Genomic DNA, 16,704 nt, shown 5'->3' on the forward strand with positions numbered 1-16,704 from the left:
ATGATAGTTGACCGGTCACACCCCCTCTGGGTCCCCCGTGCATGGCTCAGTCAGTCAGAAGGCGACCTGAAGGTCAAAGCAATAACCGTTAGCTCTGGAAAGTAATATCAGGCACAAAATGATATGAAGGGGGGAGGTGGTGGGGGGGGGGAGGAGGGGGGAGGTTAAGGGGGGGAGGTAGATGGGGAGAAGGGGGGATTTAGAGGGGGTTAGTGGAGAGAGTAGGTAGGGTAGGGGGGGAAAAGGAGGGAGAGGGATACGGATGAAAACAACAAGAAACTATAGAGCTCACCCGGGAGGGGGGCATCAACCCAAAAACCACCCGGGTGAAAACTCGGAGTCCCACAAGGGACTGTCACCTAGTAAGGTGAGGCCTAGGTGGGGTACGTGAGTGACCACCAAGGGGATGGTTAGCCCTTCCGTCCGTCCAGTCCATTATGACACATAAACAGGGTGGTGGGAAAAAAAAAAAAAAGTACATATCGCCAAAAGGAGAAAGGAGATTATGTAACTCGAACTCCCAAGAAAGTGCAAAAAAGAAAAAACGGTGGGAAGGAAACCAGACAGCCAGGCTAGGAGCTGGACCGCGGGCCCCCCCCAGTCCATCATGGCGCCCAATGGTACTCAGAATTGGGAAGTAGTGCAAAGGGCCTCGCGTGCAATGTCCTGCAAGTGGAAGTAGGATATGACAGCAATGCGTCCGTTGGGCCCAGTGTCCTGATGGGGACACCTATGATGAAGAGGGTATTATGTCCAAAAAATTAGTAAGAGCAACAAGGGCGTCAGTAGCTTGTTCAGTCACTGGTTGTAGAGGTGCCCGGACGTGGGCCCTCTGTTTGCCTGTTACGACCACGGGAGCGCCTGTTTCCTGCCGCCTGGATCCATGGCTGAGGTAGCTGGGGCATCTGGATGTCCGGAGTGGTGCGCCAGTCCGGGAAATCCACTGGATTAAGCTCCAAGGTATGTAAGAAGCGGGGGAGGTCATCCTTTGTGCGTAGTATAGCCCAACGGCCATTTTTGGAAGCCTGGAGGCTGAATGGGAAGCCCCAGCGGTATGTGAGGCCTGCTGCTTGAATTTCCATTAGGAGTGGGCGTAGGGCTCGCCGCTGCATTAGGGTACGCCGTGAGAGGTCCTGGTAAAAGGACAGTTGAGCTCCATCAAAGTCAAAGACTGGTCTGTTACGCATCTTTTGCATTATACGGTCCTTTAGTGTAAATTTGTGCAGCTTGCAGATCACATCCCTGGGGTTGTTGGGGTCTTCTGATGGGGGCCGAAGTGCCCTGTGCGCTCTGTCTATCTCAATTGGCACCGATGGAGGCAAACTCAGGATCTCACGGAACACTCCCTGCAAGGTGGGAACAATGTCCTTAGGTGCAGTAGCTTCAGGAAGGCCTCGTATGCGAATATTCGCTCGCCTGCTGCGGTTCTCCATGTCATCCAACTGACACAGAAGGGCCTCAATCTGGTGACTATGGGTGACAGTCTGTTCTCTGAGCTGGGCGATGGCGGGTACAGTGTCATCAAATTTCTGCTCCAGAGTCTCTACCCTGTGACCCAGTTCAGTGGTATCTGTTTGCAATTGTTCAATGTCTTGCCTGAAGGCCCTCTCAATCCTGCTAGTAAAGCGCTCTAGGTCCTCTTTAGTGGGGAGAGACCATAGATGCTGCCTGATGTCCCTGTCCTCCGTCAAATCTGCTAGGTTTGTGCCCCTGTTCTGTGGCGATGTGGAGCGGGGGGATGCAGGGGGGATGGAGTCGCTTACCAGCCTGGGAGAAGAGATAGGAGACAGTGCTGGAGGAGCTGGCTGAATTTCCTGTTGCAGCGTGGCCGTTCGTTCCGGCGCCATCTTGGATTTCCCCCTCTGCTGGCGGGGGGTGTCGGAAAGGAAAGAATCCAGCGATCCTTGGCCGTTGGGGTGAGCTCTTTTCGGCTGGGAAGTAGCCCGCCGCCGCTGTGACATGCCCTGTGCGGAAATCGGGGGGTGATCACCCCTGTAGCTGCTTATTTAGCTGCGGACCGGACGGAGCTCAGGCTCAGCACGTCCTCACTCCTCCATAGCCAGGCCACGCCCCTGGAATATTATTTTTAATACCTCCAATGGTTAAGGCCTGAATTGATCAGGTAGATTCTGTGGTTATTCATGTTAGATGAGGATTGTCGACCCCAGTCAGTATTCACCCCCAGCCCCATGCACATGAAGAAATGCCCCCCTATTCATGCCCATTCATACCCTATCCAGATGTCAAGTTACTTAAAGAAATTACTACATCTTTTACATGGAAATTTTCGTTGTTCATCCTTGTTGTTCTAATGCCATGGGAGGTGCTGAGATGAGTAAAGGCGGACTCCTGCTGGAAAATGTTCCTGGAAATGACACCTTGAGGGTTAGCCAATGACGCACGCCTGCGAAATTCCAGTGAGCATCCCCAGGGAGAGATCCAGATGCCAGCCCAAAGACCCAAGTCTAGCCCAATGCATCAGTTCCAGTCTGTATGTCGAATTCTGTCCTTACAAAGAGGCAGGATTTGGAGTGGATGAACACAGAATCGAACCAAAAGTTTAGGAAAATCTTTGGGAAGAGTTTAGTAGAATGAAAATTACAACGTGGACATTTTCCTTTTCCTTCTTTTTTGAATTTCATGGACATTCATAAACCATACAAGAGACAGTATTTTGTGTTTTTCCTTGGGACTATTTTTCATTTTGGCCTAAAGGCTGTCATTCCCCTCCCCCTTGCTTTTATGGACTGTCACACCCATTCCCCTTTATATTTCATGGACAATTGCTGTGCAGCTGAGATTTTGATATCTACTAATTCGGATGTGTTTATTGTTCTCTATTTTTACATGCTTAAGATAGTGGTACATTTATGGGAAAGTAGTCCAGGTGAATATTGGGGGCATATTGGGGACAACAGGGTTTGTGATTGTCACATTTGTGATAAAAGAAAGGATTAAAAGGATCATGGAAAAGCTCCCCTTATGTTCATATTGTGTTTTGCAATCTAATACACAACTGTACAAGAGACTGTATTTTGTCTTTTTCTTTGGGACTATTTTTCATTTTGGCATAAAGGCTGTCATTCCCCTCCCACTTGCTTTTATGGACTGTCACACCCCTTTCCCTTTATATTTCATGGACAATTGCTATGCAGCTGAGATTTTGATATCTACTAATTCGGATGTGTTTATTGTTCTCTATTTTTACATGCTTAAGATAGTGGTACATTTATGGGAAAGTAGTCGAGGTGAATATTGGGGGCAACAGGGTTTGTGATTGTCACATTTGTGACAAAAGAGAGGATTAAAAGGATCATGGAAAAAGCTCCCCTTATGTTCATATTGTGTTTTTCAATCTAATACACAACTGCTCCTTTAAGTATCATTTTGCTGATCAAGTAAATACATATTGGTGTTTAACCGCTTCCGGCCCAGCCGCCGCAGTTATCCCCTGCACAAGCCATCGTAGCTGTGCATCGGCTCTTTAAGGTACCGCTGCCAGCACGCCCAAAGCGAGTCCCCAGAGCTGATGCGAGTGCCTGGCGGGCACGATGACCGCCGGGCACCAGCGATTGCTTGTTACAGAATGAGAACGGGATGTGTGTATGTAAACACACATCCCGGTTCTCTCAGGGGAGATGAGACAAATCGTGTGTTCATACTAAGTATCTCTCTCTTCCCCTAGTCAGTCCCATCCCCCCTACAGTTAGAACACGCCTAGGTGTCAGGACTGGGCTCAGTCCTTCCTTCTCAGAGCTGGCCGCTCAGCTGTTGTTTAATTGCCAGCTCTTATCTCTCCACAGTTACACAGCTGTTGATGATATCCTGCTCGTCAGTCCTGCCTACTTAAGCCGTTCAGCCCAGTGGATCTCTGCCTTCGCCTTAGTTCTGTGATGTTGACCATCTCCTGCGATCCTGTTCAAGACTTGCTTTGCTCACATCCCTTCTGGCTCCAGATCCTGCTTGCTGTGCCACTACATTGATCCCTGACTTCTGGCTTGGCTGACTATCCGTTCCAGTTACTGAACTTTGGCTATGTTTTGACTACGTTTGTTCTTTTTACTTTTATTATTAAACAAGTGTGATTTAACTGTACTTCTGTCTCAGCCTGATTTCATGGTTTCTGACACTAGGGAACACAGTTAACCCCTTGATCGCCCCCTAGTGTTAACCCCTTCCCTGCCAATGTCATTTATACAGTAATCTGTGCATTTCTATAGCTCTGATTGCTGTATAAATGTCACTGGTCCCAAAAATGTGTCAAAAGTGTCTGATTTGTCTGCCTCAATATCGCAGTTCCGATAAAAATCTCAGATCACCGCTATTACTAGTAAAAAAAAAAAATAATAAAAATACCATAAATCTAGTCCCTATTTTGTAGACGCTCTAACTTTTGCGCAAACCAATCAGTATACGCTTATTGCGATTTTGTTTTACCAAAAATATGTAGAAGAATACATATCGGCCTAAACTGAGGAAAAAATTTGTTTTTTTTTTAAAAATTGGGGATATTTATTATAGCAAAAAGTAAAAGATATTGCATTTTTTTTCAAAATTGTCACTCTTTTGTTTATAGCGCAAACACTTAAACCCCCAGAGGTGATCCAATACCACCAAAAGAAAGCTTTATTTGTGGGAAAAAAAGGACGGCAATTTTGTTTGGGTACAGCGTCGCACGACCGTGCAATTGTCAGTTAAAGCGTCAGTTATCGCAAAAAATGGCCTGGTCATTGAGCAGCCAAATCTTCTGGGGCTGAAGTGGTTAAGAAGTGTACTTGTGTTGAAACCGAAACCAGACAAAGGGGATATAAGTTGTCATGGGACTGTCTGGAGTTTTATCTGTCTGGGTGAAATAATATAATGTGACATAGTATAATGCGACATGATGGGTTTGCTTAGATAAAGAGTTAATGACTATAATTGGTTGATTGTATGTTAAAAGGAAATGTGTCATTTGAATATGTACCCCTTATTGGTGGAAGATGGTCGGTAACGCCCACCTTTCGTCCATACTTAACCCCTTGTCTGAGCCAGAATAATGTGGAGCAGTGAAGCTACTTTGCTGTGTCAATTATTTATATACGCTGTCCCCCTATGCATGGTGATATATTTGGGTATGAAAGCAATGGAATCGGCCGATAAGGTAATTATAATTATACAATAAGATAATAGTCAGAACTAGTGCTTAAAGGTGTAATAGCACCTTTCATGTTATATATAGTGAAGAGTTTTGGATGGTGGCTTAATGTCACAGCCAAGAGGGTCAGACTTTGGTTGAGATTTTCTAACAAGAAAATCCCTTTAATTGGTTTATATATCAAATTTGACTTCTATAATATGCCCTTATAGCAAAGTATGTCACCTGCTGATGTTGAATGACCCATATCAGTTGTGTACACTATGTATAAGACCTACATTGGAACTAGGAGAGATTACTTTTTAGTATGCAGCCAAAGGCTAATGCATCACATATAAGTGTTCAGACTTTAAATAATGTATTGCCATGTCTCAGAGTTACTCATCTGTCCTTCTCATGTCCAAATCAAGATTGGTGCAGTCCATCATCCTTGTCGGAATTATAATTCCATTTCCATACACAATAAAGTTCAGTCTCCTGTTATTAGTCAATGACTTTGGATTTGCAAAAACAAGGTCATCCAAATTTCAGATTGTCTGACAATATAAACAACAGCGAACCTTATCAGCTCCAGCATGTGCAGTATAGGAAGGAGAAGTGTGATAAACAACTAAGGGATCTTTTGTGGCCATCACTAGCATACACTCAGGGATGAAATGTCCTCAGTCTGCACTTGCCATTTAAAGGAAACCTGTACTGAGAAAGATAACTTTCTCTACCTTCTAAAAAAAATAGGTCCCTGGCTATGAAATAACTGACCTGGTACAAGAATCCAGATCAGGAGATCAATTCTTGTCTGTGTCCATAAATGTCTGACACAGATCAGCCTTCTGCTGCAGCCTCTCACCTTGTGACCTACTACAAAATTATAATTTTGCAGTCTGATCACTGGGAAGGATCTGGGTAAAACAACATGTGTACACACTGTTATGATAATAATGCCTACTGCACAAGCATCATGATTTACATGATCCTGCTTTTGATGAATCAGCATCTCCGTCTGAGAAATAGTTATCCCTGGTAACCCCATATAAAGCCTGGACAAATATGGCTCTGACTTTCTGGGGAGAAAGGAAGATGAAAGCATTTCCAGGGGGGTCCGTGAGAGTCAGATAAAAAATATAATTTACATTCAATGTACAGTTCTCTCCCTTGTCCCAGTCAAGGGTTTCCCATTGAAAGAAATGAAAGAAAATGCTCTCTTCCACTGCCTATAGCATCGCTGCTAAATATATGTAGTGTTACCACTGCAGGATCTGTATGGTATATTGGGTTCTCTGTTCTTTGGCCCTGACTCTGGGAACAACGTCGTCCCCTCTGAAACAACTAGTTGAGTAAAAATGATCACAAAAAAACTTATGAGAGCTCAAATATAGACATATGACTAAACTATAGAATAAACACCAGACAGGTCAACAGGAAGTGAGCAATAATGACTAATCCGACAGTAACTCCTCTGCAGCCAATAATTCATAACCACTTTGGAGTGCACTCTTTATGGATAACTGTATGTCTTTACATGTCCCTAGAGAGGTACCTCTGGCTATGAGTGATTAAGTCCCTGTGAAGCAGCTAGTTGGTAGGCAGTTCTTAGCTCTAAACCTTCAGCTAATGGTGGGGCCCAGTCTTTAAGGTGGTGCATGTGGGTACAGTCCTTTCAAACTCTCCATGCAGTGGTAGAAGTCACTAAACAGATGGACAGTCTCTCTATAGTCTCTGTCTCTGCTAGCAGCTGTAAATCAATTGTGGCAGCAGCCTCTTACCAGTCCCAGTGATAAAGTCAACCTCAATCCAGGTCCTCAGCTGTCAGCAACCTTGGTGGCTCTGCACCTGGGTGACTCTGGTCACAGCACACAGGTTTTCTGCATTTTGGTTCAAAGTTTCAGGCCACAGAATTATAGCAGGCAGGTATGCTCACAAGTACAACAAACAGTGCACACTCCCTGGTCTACTTGGTCTCCTTGCAGCAAGAACCAGTCCTCTGGTCTACTGCTCGGGAAACCAACTCCTTTCAACTTCTCATAACAGTTTTTTCCTGGGATTTGTAGTCCACTTGTCCATTGACTTTCATAGCAGGATTCCTCTTCTGAACTACATCTATCATAGGTCAGCATGGCCTACACTAAGGTCTCTTGAGCTCCTTCTGCTTGCAATCTTCCCCTTGCTAGCCAGAGGTGGATAGTGTTACTTAATTTGATATGATAGTCCAGTGGTACTACAGAGAGCAACTGCAGCACAGTGTGCTAAATTGTTCTCTCTCTCTCTAGCTAAGCACCCGGCTTCATTTGTATCATTGTTTAACTGCTATCTTATGCCACTCCATAATAGCAAGTGCTAATTCTCATTTACATGTTGTAGTAGTAGTGGTGGTAGATATGAGCAGAATTAAAATTAATTGTTTAATTTGCACAGAATGATTGGATTTCATTTTTGTTACTTTTTATATGAAAAGGAGTGAGTTTTTTGTTAAGATTTTTTACCTTATTTAAGGTTTGTCATATACATGTGAGGCAATCAAATTTAATATTTCCGGTACAATGTTTTTTATTAAAATATAAGAAAGGGAAAAACCCCAGATAACGAGTTCCCACGCAGGGGATATGTACAGAAATATAGGAAAAAGGTTTACATGAAAGCACATAACGAACATTTTTGAGTGCATTTTATCAACTGACATTGACCTGTCAGCCAGGGCCGGCGGTCAGTGCGCTATGCCCAAGCCGTAAGGCCCAGGGGCTAAGGCATACAAAAGTGAGCGGAGTTGTCCGCAAAACAGGGTAGGGGGAGACAAACAAACACGAGAAGAGAGGAAAGAAGAGAGAAAAAAAAAAAGGGGGGAAAAGAACACATGTACAACAACGGAGGGGGAAGGAGGAAGGGATATAAGAGTAGAACAGAGCGGTGGGCGAGCGGCCCAGAAAGAGAGGAAATGGGAGGGGGAAAAAGAGTAGACATGTGCACACTGAAATATTTCGTTTCGGAATTTCGTTTTCGTCCAAAAAATACATTTATTTAGTTACTCCTGAAATTCGTTATTATTTATTTCGGTTTTCGTTAAAAATTGCATTCGTCCGAAAATCCTAATTGAGGTCGAATCTGTCATTGAAGGCTTATGGTGTCTGTCGAATGTTCAAAGAAGATTCGACGGAGCAGCTAAACTGTACGACGCCGTATAGTTTACCTGCTCCGTCGAATCTTCTTAGAACTTTCAACAGACACCCATAAGCCAAAGTACTGTGTACTTAGTTCTAGCTATTATACTGCTCCTCCTCTTTGGTTACAATCAGCCAATAACATTCATCATCATCATTATTTTTATTTATCTTTCCTCCCCTACGTCGAATCTTTCCTCCCCAACGTCGAATCTTTCCTCCCCAACGTCGAATCTTTCCTCCTCTACGTCGAATCTTTTCTCCCCTACGTCGAATCTCTTCTCCCCTACGTCGAATCTTTTCTCTCTACGTCGAATCTTTTCTCTCTATGTAGAATAATCTTGGACTAATAGAGCTAAGGTTAGGCACATTCGACCACAGGTTTGATGGACAGATTGTTATTATCATCATCATGTCGAATCTCCTATCTATATCGAACTGTTGTATCAACGAAAACGAAAATAAAGCATTTGTTTATGTCGGATCTTTCGTTTTTCGGACTCTGCACTTTCGTTATCGTTTGTTAAAACGATAACGAAAATACCTGAAATTCGGACGAAAATGCATTCGGACGAAAACGAATGCACATGTCTAAAAAAGAGGTCCCTCAGGCTGGAGGCCAGCTCAGGTTGATTCTACAGACCTAGACTAGTCTGATTTAGGTTGGGGAGTGTGTAGGACCACCACGGGGCCCATACCTTAAGGAATTTTGCATGGGAGTCGTGGAGGACGCTGGACATTTTCTCGTGGATCATGAGGGTCGTCAGGGAATTCTTCACCTCTGCAAATGAGACAGAGGGTTTTTTCCAAGCCCTCGCTATTGTTCGTTTGGCGGCAATAAATAAGTATGTAGCTAGTTTTTGTTGATGAGAGAAGAGGCGCGGGAGCGGGCAATGGAGTAATGCAAATTTGGGGTCTTTGCGGAAAGGAGCATGAAATAGGGAGGAAAGTAGACCAAAGACCCTTGACCAGAAGCCTATAAGACTGGGGCAGGACCACCATGTGTGAAGTTCATCTCCTCGTTGACCACAACCTCGAAAGCATCTGTCATTGCATGATGGGTTTGACTTGGCGATACGGGCAGGGACCCAATACCAGCGCAGGAGGACCTTATAGGCCGCCTCCAACGTGGCAGTGTTAAAAGAGCATTTTGCTATGCTGAACCAGGCTTTACTCCAGTCTGCTAGATCTATCGGGGATAGGTCGCGTTCCCATTTAAGCATATAGGAAAGGGTAGTGGAATTGCTGCCAGCAGTTAGTAAGGAGTATATCATGGAAATGGTGCCACGAGCACCTGGGCAATGTTGGCAGGAGTGCTCAAAGGCAGTCATTTGATACGGAAAGGAGCCCAGGCGTCGAAGGGAAGTTATCCAGTGTTGCAGTTGGATATAACGAAAGAGTTCGGCAGGTGGAGCTTCATGGGTCTCTCGAAACGAGGACCACGTGGGAAAGGCGCGGGTATGGAGAAAGTGGCGAACCAGGGAAAACCCATGGGTGGGCCACCATGAGAAAATGTGGGGTTGTTCTAGGCCAGGTGGGAACATAGGGTTATTCAAGAGGGGAAGCAGCGGTAAGAATGGGGACATAAGCCTGCCCGAGTATCGTATCGAGTCCCATAATTTCAGACTGTGTATCATAAGGGGGCTGGCAGAAGGCGGTCGCATTTTAGGGGGTAGCCACAATAGGGCGGAGATAGGGACAGGCGCGCAGTTGGGTACCTCCAGGAGAACCCATAAGGGGATATCAGAAGTGGCGTGGAGCATGGAGAGTTGGGAAATTTGAGCTGCTTGGTAATACTTTGCAACATCCGGAACGCACAGCCCACCCCGTAACCTATGAGCATAGAGCGTAGAGCGGGAAACCCTGGGGCGTTTATGTGCCCAGATAAAGGCGAGAAGTCTGTTCTGAAGCAGCCTCAGATAGAAGGCAGGGACCCGGACAGGAAGGGTTCGAAAAAAATAAAGAATCTTCAGAAGAATGGTCATCTTGACTGCATGGATACGGCCGATCCAGGATAAAGAGGGGAATCGCCAAGATGTCATGAGAGCAGTAATTGTGCGTAAGAGTGGGTAGTAGTTGGCGGAGAAAAGGGAAGCGTAAGAGGGGGTCAACTTGACGCCCAGGTAGTCCAGGGAAGAGCTTGCCCAGCGGTAAGGGAAGGAAGATTGGAGGTGTAAGACTAGGGGGCCTGGGAGAGTTTCGTTCAGGGCGGTAGTTTTATGTGGGTTAATACGGAGGCCGGAGATAGTTGAAAAGTGGGTTAGAAGGGCCTGGAGATTTGGTAGGGTGACGATGGGGTTGGTGAGGGTCAAGAGGGCATCATCAGCGAACATATTCAATTTATAGTTGTCGTCTGCATAAGGGATGCCCGTGATATTAGGGTCTGCCCTAAGGGCAATAGCTAGCGGTTCGAGGGCAAGAACAAAGAGGACCGGGGATAGAGGGCAGCCCTGCCTCGTTCCCCTAGAGATAGAAAAAGAGGGTGAGAGGCAACCAGCATAACGAATTGAGGCAGAGGGGGTTGAGTAAAGGGTGACAGATGACAGAATCGAGTCGCCAAAGCCCCATCGTTGTAGCACGTAATGTAGATAGTCCCATGAGAGGGTATCGAAAGCTTTATATATGTCAAGAGAAAGGAGAAAGCCGGGGATTTTGTGTTGCTGTAGTAGGGTGATCAAGTGGACAACCTTCCGGACATTGTCCCCCGCCTGACGGCCAGGTACGAAGCCCACCTGGTCTCTGTGAACCAAGGAGCGCAAATACTTGTTAATGCGAAAGCATAGAATTTTCCCCAAAAGTTTCACATCTTCATTTAATAGGGAAATTGGGCGAAACGCCTGGGGTTCGTAAGCCTCCTCCGTGGTCTTAGGAATCATGGAGATATGAGCTCGCAGTGAGTCCGAGGAGGGCAGCGCACCTTGTTTCATGCAGTTGAAGTAGGCCGTCAGATGGGGGAGCAAGAGGGGAGAGAGCTTACGGTAGTATAGTCCGGTGAAGCCATCTGGGCCCGGAGCCTTAGAAACACGAATACCCTTGATGGCTTGAGCCACCTCCAGTTCAGTAATGTCAGCATTAAGAGTCGCACAGGCTGCTGAGGAGAGAGGCGGAAGATGAAGATCCCAGAAGAAGTCGTCCGCGAGATTGAGAGGGAAGGGGGGAAGGTTTGCTATAAAGTGAGGCTAGGAAGTCTGCCAGGGCCGCAGTGACTTTGCTCGGATCCGAAGTCAGGTCTCCGTTGGCAGTACGAAGGCGGATAGGCTTATGGCTGCGAGATGTAGCATTGAGTTTCTTAGCCAGCATTGCGCCCGGTTTATTTGCGCAGGAATAAAATTTATGTTTAGTCCACCGTAGGGCCTTCTCGGCTTGGTCGGAGGCCAACAAGTCTAATTCGGCTGCTAGGGTGTCCCTAGCTTTCCTGTTTGCTAGCGAGGGGTGGGATTTCCACTCCGCATCCGCGGAGGCCAAAAGAACTGTAAGTTCTCGGGTCCGTTTTTCCTTGTGGCGTTTGCGGGAGGATGCCAGTTGTATACAGTGGCCTCTCATGGTAGCCTTGTGGGCCTCCCAAAGAGAGATGGGCGAAGACACGGAGCCTACATTTTCCTTAAAGAAGGTTTGGAGTCGTGTATGGATCTCAAGGAGGGCATCTTGTGTTGTAAGGAGTGAGTCATTTAATCGCCATTGAAAGGTAGGGCACGTCAGACCTGAGAGGGTGAATAAAAAAACGATAGGGTCATGATCTGACCACACGGAAGGGGGGATCGTAATTTTGTGGATATTGGAGATGTGGCGTAGAGGAATGAAGACGTGGTCGATCCTACAAAAGCTATCGTGCGGGCTAGAGTAGTAGGTGAAGTCGCGATCACAGGGGTGGAGTTCCCGCCAGGCATCCACCAAGCCATGGGATTGTACAAGAGATCTCATCTGTTCCTCCACGACCGAGTCATGGGAGGGGGAGGATCCGGATGAGTATCTCCTGTCCACCGAGGAGTCCAAAGCTACGTTCGTGTCACCCATCAAGATAAGGGTCCCGGAGCTGTGTTGGGATACGACCTTGAGAAGGTGGGAGAAAAATTTATGTTGGAAGCGGTTGGGGGCATAGTACCCAACTAGGGTTACATTCTGCCCATTTAATGTGCCCTGGAGTAGCAGGTATCTACCGGTTGGGTCCGCTATTTCTTTGGAGCATGAGAATAGGAGATTGCGTCTAAAGGCTATGAGAACCCCCCTCTGCTTTTCGGGGGCGGAAGCCAGATAAAATGTAGGGAAGTGAGAGGAAACAAATTTTGGGGCAGAAGAGGAGGAAAACCTGGTCTCTTGCAAGCATACTACGTCTACTACGTCTACGCAACTGGATTTTAGGTGATGAAACACCTTGGAACGTTTCACTGGTTAATTAAAACCATGGATATTATGGGAATAAAACTTCAGCGGGGATTGGGTCATAGTGAGGAGATGAAGGTTAGCTCACGTGATGATGTCCAGCAGCTGCATTTAAGGTCGGTAGGATTCCGGTCAACATCTTTTGTGGGTTTCCAGCCTGAGGGAAGAAGAAAAGAGAAAGACAGAGAAACATGCAAGACAAGAGACAAGAGACAGGAGACAGGACGGGGGAAGGAAAAAAAAAACACAAAAAGAATACAAAAACAGTACGAACGTACTAAGTACGCCACGGTGGGCGTGTACCACGTCTTTGGCAAGACGTGTAAGGCGGGGGGGCTCGACCGCCGGACACATGGCCATTCTAGGTCTGGATAGTTCAAAATTTAGCAAGAAGAGGGGGGTGCCGGGAAGAAGGGGGGGGGGGGGGATCATCGGCTGAGTCAACCATATGAAAATTTTTGCTAATCCGAGGATAAGTTACAACGAAGGATTGCCAATCGAACTTTAAGCATAAAATTGTTACATATCAATAACAAATGAAATAAGCAACTCCTGTGATTCGGGTCATGTAGCAAGGCCAGGCCCCAGTCAGCCAGCCCGGGGTATCAGGCCTAAAGTCCATCAAGGGATCTCCCGAAGCCCGCCCCCAGGCGCAATCGCCACCAGGAAACGGGCCCCCAGAGAGCCCAATTAAACTAGTAAAAGAGGCTGGACGTTAATTATCAACCTGGAAATGAGTCACAGAAGTTAAGCATTATATAAACATATAATTCAGAATTACCTAAGAACAGTATTGAACATAACTTGGAAATAACACTTGCGAAGTACCTCATACAGTCAGGCCAATTTCCAGCCATCCGACCAGGGGGGTCTGTTATAGGGTCCATCTAGAAGTCCCCCGGGGCCAACCACCAGCCGCTATCGCTGGCGGGGGGCGGGCCCCCGGAGACCCCCGATAAGATAAGGGGCAGAAGCATTGCCAGTTATAGCTCAGGTAAGAGCATACAGGGGGTAGGGAGGGGGAGTACAGGACCACAAGAGACAGGGGAAGGGAAAGAGAGGGGGAGAGGGGGGAGAGGGGAGGGGGGAGAAGAAGGGGGGAGGGAGGGGAAAGATGGAGGAGGAGGGAAAGGGAGGGGGAGAGGGAAAGGGGAGGGGAAAAGGGAGGGAGGGGAAAAAGGGAGGCAGGGGGAAAGGAAGGGGGAAGGGGAAAAGGGAGGGGGGAGGAGGGGAGAAAGGGAGGAGAGGAGAAGGGAGGAGGGGAGGGAAAAAGGGAGGGGGAAGGGGGAAGGGAGAAAAGAAAAAAAAAAAAAGAAAAAAAAGGGGGGGGGGGGGGGAAAGGGGGGGGAGGGAAGGGAAGGGGGAGGGGAAAAAGGAGGGGGGGGAGGAGAGTAAAAGGAAGGGAGGAGGAAAAAAAGGGGGAGAGGGGGTGGTGGAAGGGAAGCAGGGGGGGAAGGAGCGTGGTGGGCTCCCAGGTACTATGCATCTACATGACCATCTGCTTATGAGGACGGGGAAGAACCCTGTAATTCAAATAAAACAAAACAGTAGGGTTCCGGGTGCGATGGAGCGTTTGATATTAAGACAACATGGAAGTCCAGAATGGAGGTCTTGAGGAGATAATTCAGATGGTGAGTGGCAATAAGAGTCAGGTGCTGCACATCTTGGAGTATGCCAATGAATTCGGAAAGTCCCGGAGCAACACTATTAAGTCTGGCAGGGTGCAAAAGTAAGTGGAAGAGCTCAGAGATCTCCAATATGAGCGTGTAAGAGAAGGAGAGGGTAGTCATAAACAAGGATGGAGGGGGGGAGACATCAAAGTCCTCCCCAACAGATTGGGTCGAGGCAGGCAGGTGGTGGGGAGGAGGGCACATAACCCAACCCAAGCTTGACCACCATCGGGCGTATGTGAATAGGGTAAGTCAAAAGCCAATAGCAAGGGAGGGTATGATCCAACCATTACTTACGGGAGATGGTTGGTAAAATATAAAAAGGTCCGGGGGACCAAAGGGGGAGACAAGACTCAAGGTTTCAGAGGTCATCCTGGATCAGAACGTTGGGAGCCAGCCACGGACGGAGCGGGAGGGGGAGAGCGTCTTGGCCCCTTGACCTTTTCCCACGTGCGACCCGGGAGGTTAGCAGAGGGCTGAGGTGGGGTTGATCCAGTTGGGCTTCGGGTGTTTTTACCAGATGGTAGCAGGTGGAGAGAGTCCAGGACGGACTGCGCTTCTTCTGGCGAGGTCAGCGTGTGGCTGCGACCACTGTATGAGAAGAAGAGCTTGAAGGGGAAGCCCCAGCGGTACCGAATTTGATGCGACTGGAGAGCTGAGGTGTAAGGCTTCATCTGTCTCCTTTTCACGATCGTGGACTGGGAAAGGTCCGCAAAAATTTGGTAGTGGTATCCCTGGAATGTAACATTGGACTTGTCCCGGGCCGCGCGGAGGAGGGTTTCCTTGGTGCGGTAATAGGTGAATTTTATAATGATGTCGCGGGGTGGTCCCTCTGATTTCTTGGGGCCAAGTGACCGGTGGATGCGGTCAAATTCCAGCCTGTCAATGGGGATGGCTGGGACAAGCTCCTGGAACAGGGCAGTAGCAGTGGAAGGTGAGGTCCATGACCGTTTCGGGGATGCCCCGCAAGCGCAGATTACCCCTGCGGGCCCTGTTCTCAAAATCCTCCATAGGCGTAGTAGGGCTACATCCAGTTCTTTCTTAATATCAGAGATGTCCTGTTTGTGGTTTTCTAGAACAGTAGCAGCGGCATCCATCTTGTCTTCCAGGTCATTGGTGCGGGAGCCGAGCTCTCTGATCTCTTTAGTGAGGTGGGTAGCCAGCTTGGTGGTGGCTGTTGAAAGCTCTGCCTGCAGCATGATCTTGAAGCGGGAGAGGAGATCAGCATCCCGCAGTGATGGCTGCTGGAGCGGGTCCCCGCTGACAGCGGGGGACCGCTCTGTGTCCACAGATGAGAGCTGCGGGAAGGGGTCCGGACTAGAGGCCGGGGCTTCAAACATGGTGTCCGGCGGGGAGGCCCCAGGCAGAGTGCGGTCCACAGATCTGGAGCTGGATGCTCGTGTGAGCATCGCCGTTTACTTCACTGGATGCTCGGCCGCAGCGGGACTCAGCGGGTGGTAATGGGGGATGGGGATGCCCTCTTACTTGGTATATTACGAGGCCGATGTGTCCGGGCGGTGAGGAGCAAGGTTAGGATGCGTCCATCTTCATTCGCTGCTCACGAGCGCCCCCCCAAATTTAATATTTCATATATATCAGTACATATGGTTATTGCATGCAAAGCTATGTTTATGTGAATATTTCTCGGGCGGATGTCCATCGCTTTCATATGATTCTGAAAGCGATGATTTCATATGATGGTGTCTGTGACTCAAATAAGGTTAAGAACCACTGAGCTAGAGGGATACACTAAAACAACTGTAAGGCACTGAGCTGAAAATATATTTACTCCCCTTGTGAGTACAACACTGCCTCCACATACATACAGGTACATCTCAAAAAATTTGAATATCATCCAAAAGTTGATTTATTTCAGTAATTCAGTTCAGAAATATATATTATATAGATTCGAGTGATATATTTCAAGCATTTCTTTCTTTTAATTTTGATGATTATGGCTTACAGCTAGTGAAAACACAAAATTCAGTATATCAGAAAATTAGAATATTACATAAGACCAATAAAAAAAAAAGATTTTTAATGCATAAATGTTGACTCACTGAAAAGTATGTCCATGTACAGTATAGTATGCACTCAATACTTGGTCAAGGCTCCTTTTGCATGAATTACTGCATCAATGCGGCGTAGCATGGAGGCGATCAGCCTGTGGCACTGCTGAGGTGTTATGGAAGCCCAGGTTGCTTTGATAGAGGCATTTAGCATGTCTACAGTGCATTGTTGGGTCTGGTGTCTCTCATCTTCCTCTTGACAATACCCCACAAATTCTCTATGGGGTTTAGGTCAGGCGAGTTTGCTGGCCAATCAAGCACAGTGATACCATGATCACTAAACCAGGTATTGGAAC

General features: G+C 47.3%; 1 long non-coding RNA gene across 1 annotated transcript in view; it reads left to right on the forward strand.

Moving 5' to 3' along the window:
• The first annotated feature begins 5,009 nt into the window (after positions 1-5,009).
• Positions 5,010-16,704, forward strand: part of LOC141108941 (uncharacterized) — a 159,753-nt gene continuing 148,058 nt past the window's right edge. Inside the window, exon 1 of the long non-coding RNA XR_012236180.1 lies at positions 5,010-5,143. This is a non-coding gene — a long non-coding RNA (uncharacterized lncRNA). The remainder of the gene's footprint in view (positions 5,144-16,704) is intronic.

The sequence above is a fragment of the Aquarana catesbeiana genome, linkage group LG01 (genome assembly GCF_042186555.1).
Source record: "Aquarana catesbeiana isolate 2022-GZ linkage group LG01, ASM4218655v1, whole genome shotgun sequence".
NCBI lineage: Eukaryota > Metazoa > Chordata > Amphibia > Anura > Ranidae > Aquarana > Aquarana catesbeiana.